Consider the following 4,293-nt stretch of genomic DNA (forward strand, 5'->3'; position numbering starts at 1 on the left):
ATACTTAATATTGATGCAAATTATTATTACCACTGCACAGAACAAGATGGACCTCATCTCATTTCCAGTCTGAATGACTCTACTGTTTTCCTGACACTGTTTAGCAAGCAAGGCGTCACATACTACTAATGCAACATACACTAGGAATTTAAAAAATATATTCGCTTAAGGGTTTCCTTAAGTGTGTTTAAGAACTCTTGATGCTTGGATATTTATTAAAATTAGATATTTACATATTTCAAACTACAGCTAAAAATTATATAAAAGGTAAATGGTATATTACAAAGGTCAAACCAGAAAATTGAATACAGTCTGTAAAAACCTTTCTTGCCAAAGATAATTTGCTGAGGTGACACTTCTTAGGAAGAATAAATTATAGTATAAGATAAAATATGTTTCTCAAATCTTTTTGTCTATTTGGCAGATTTATGGGTCGAGGTAAACTGAGAAGATTGATAATTCATCAGCCAAACTACCAAATATATAACTAAAATGACGAAATATTTTAAATTATTTTATGGGCAAGTCTAATTATAAATTGAACATCCCAGGCATTTTTTTTTCCTCTGTTTCCTTGGTCCAAGTTCGCTGCTACTCCTCCCCCCCATGTTTAGCCAATGGCTTTATAACAGTCACAAATAATCCAATTGTGCATATGTGTTGTTTGAGAAGAATGCTGTTATTTATAATGAAGTGTGCACTGTTGCCATAGGGCAATATAAGATTGGTTTGGTTTGATCCTCTGTTACATAATTATTTGAAAATTCAATAAGATGCTAAAACAATAAAGCTAACAATAATAAGAACAATTGATGGATTTATTTTATGGTGCACTCTCTGTCTGTAGACCCCGAGTAAAGACAACTGGGTTGATTAATCATTAAAAAACTACCTGCAAAGGTAATCTCTCCCCTGCTAAGGAAAGATTAGCAAAGCAATTCAATTGTTTTAACTGTTCAGTATACCTTTGGTTACATTAAAATGATACTCATCTGTGGTGAACCATCGTACATTTTCACAAGAAAATAATTGCTTCCCTAGCAATAATGACTTAATAGGAGTATTGACTAAACGTATTTATTAATGTACGAAACAAATTCTATCTGGCTTCAACATATATGATTGATGATTTTTGTATTTTTAAAAAATATTTACAGATTTATATATTATCATAGAAATTACAAATTACCAAATTGTTCAATATTAGGCTTATTAATAGTTTACTAAACTGTAAATTCAATAACAAAATCTTTATTATACCATGGATTTTGTCATTAATAAATTAGCATATTTCTCCTGGATTCAATATATCATTTATAAAGAGAGTAAAACTTTAAATTGTATCTCCCAACTAAATAACTCATTTTAAGGCAAATTTATTATAGAATTTCTATTGCAGAAGACTATGAAGAGTTTATAGTCACCTTATAAACACCTATTTTCTGAAATATTATCTATAATTTTAATTATAGTATTCCCATTACATATATGTATATGAAAGCTATATCAATCTATTTCCGGTTTCTTCAATTTTACCTCCTTTCTTTTACTATCATAAAATTTATTAGAAGTAAACTGACAAATTAATAATTTTCTAATAATAGTAATTATAGAATTCTATCATATCAAGTAAGTCCATATGAGAAAATGTACATTATTTGAGGCACCGTTTATAATGATCTTACCACAATTTTTTTAAATTCTGAAAACTGAGTTTCACTAATAGAAGTAATGACTAAATTACTAATAGAAGAATTACTAAATTACATTAATAGAAGTAATGACTAATTATGCCATATTTAAACTCTATAACTCCTATAATCTTTTAAAATTTTTTTCTTATCATTTTTTCCAAAGCCTCAAAAAATAGACAACTAGATAACTAAAATGTATAAATAAAAAATAGAAGATAATTTCAAAAAACAGATCATGCCAAATCTTATAGACAATAGAAAAAGAAGAAATCCTTCAAATTCATTCTATTTCATCTGGATATACCTGATATTAAAATTGGAAAATATATATTATTATAAAGGGGAATTACAAACATATTTCCCTTATAAATGAGGATGCAATATCCTAAATAACATTAACAAGTTGAATAAAAAATATTGTTTAAATAATGTACTTTGGTCAAAATTAAATCCAACTTATGTGAGAATTAGTGATTCTTTTCTTTTTTTTTTCTTTTCCTTTCCCCACCCCCTCCATATTTCTCTCTGCTCTCACCTTCCACCAGCCCCCCACTATGTCATTAACTGTCATTAATTGTCCTCATATCAAAGTTGAATACATAGAGTTCATGCTTCTCCATCCCTGCAATGCTTCACTAAGAATAATGTGTTCCACCTCCATCCAGGTTAATATAAATGCTACAAAATCTCCATTTTGTTAATGGCTGAATAGTGTTTCATGGTATACATGTACCACAGCTTGCCAATGCATTCCTGCATTGAGGGGCATTTAGGCAGTTTTCACATTTTGGTGATTGTAAATTGAGCGGCGATAAACAAGTGTCTTTATAATAAAAGGGTTTTTTTTTTTTTTTTCCAGTAATGGGATTGCAGGATCAAATGGGAGGTCTGTGTTGACTTCTTTGAGGTTTCTCCATACTTCCTTCCAAACAGGTTGTATTAGTTTGCAGTCCTACCAGCAGTGTAAAAGTGTTCCTTTCTCTCCACATCCATGCCAACATCTGTTTTGAGATTTTGTGATATGGGCCATTCTCGCTGGGGTTAGATGATATCTTAGGGTGGTTTTGATTTGCATTTCTCTAATAATTAGGGAAGATGAGCATTTTTTCATAAATTTCATTTTTTGCTAGCCATTTGTCTGTCTTCTTTAGAGAAGTTTCTGTTCATCTCTCTTCCCCATTGATCTATGAGGATTATTGGCTTTTTTCACATGGATTCACTTAAGTTCTCTATAGATCCTAGTAATTAAAGCTTTTGTCTGATTTACAATATGCAAGTTTACTTTCCCACTGGGTAGGCTGCCTATTTGCAAGGGTGTCCTCTGCTGCCATTACTATTCAACATATTGCTGGAAGTTCTAAGGAATATAATTTGGCAAGATAAGAAAATAAGGGGCATCCAAATGGGAGCCGAGGAGATCAAACTTTCCCTCTTTGCTGATGACATGATCTTATACTTATGGAACCCCAAGGACTCACTCACAAGACTACTAGAAATCATCAAAAAATATATTAATGTCTCAGGATATAAAATCAATGTTCACAAGTCAGTTGCCTTTGTGTAGGGCAATTACAGCTGAGATAAGAAGCTAATTAAGGACACAACTCCCTTCACCATAGCCCAAAATAAAATGAAATACCTAGGAATATACCTAACAAAAGAGGTGAAGGACCTCTATAAAGAAAATTATGAAACCCTAAGAAAGGAAATAGCAGAGGACTTTAACAAATGGGAGAACATACCATGCTCATGGCTGGGAAGAATCAACATTGTTAAAATGTCTAAACTTCCCAGAGCTATCTACCAATTCAATGCCATCCCTATTAAAATACCACATCCTATTTTCAAGACTTGAAAAAATGATTTTGCGTTTTGTATGGAATCAGAAGAAAACCTGTATAGCTAAGGCATTTCTTACTAATAAAAGCAAAGCTGGGGGCATCACCATACCAGATTGTAGGCTGTACTATAAGGCCACAGTGGTCAAAACAGCATGGTACTGGTACAAAAATGAGACATAGACATTTGGAATAGGATAGGAAACCAGGAAATGAAACTAACAATTTACAGTCACCTAATCTTCCATAAACCAAACAAGAATGTCCACTGGGGGAAAGACTCCCTATTCAATAAGTGGTGCTGGGAGAACTGGATATCCACGTGTAAAAGACTGAAACTGGACCTGCACCTTTCTCCACTCACAAAAATTGATTCAAGATGGGTAAAAGACCTAAATTTAAGGCATGAAATGATAAAAATCCTCAAAGAAAGCATAGGAAAAACACTGGAAGAATTGCCCAGGAGAAAGACTTTATGAAGAAGACTGCTATGGCAATTGCAACAACAATAAAAATAAACAAATAGGATATAATTAAACTGAAAAGCTTCTGTACAGCTAGGGAATCAACCAGTTTTACTTCATTTTTGTGCTTTTGTTGTTTTCACAACCCCATTTGTTTATTATATTTTTCTCAAGCGTAAGCCTGATAATATCTTCTGCGGAGATTTTTAAAGTCTTTTTAGGTTGAATAAGCCTCCTCTCTTCCCTATGATCCAGTTTTTCCCTGGGTGTACCTCCATGAGGAATATCATGCAGGTC

Source organism: Otolemur garnettii, unplaced genomic scaffold (assembly GCF_000181295.1).
Source record: "Otolemur garnettii isolate 467f Iridium unplaced genomic scaffold, OtoGar3 scaffold00030, whole genome shotgun sequence".
Lineage (NCBI taxonomy): Eukaryota > Metazoa > Chordata > Mammalia > Primates > Galagidae > Otolemur > Otolemur garnettii.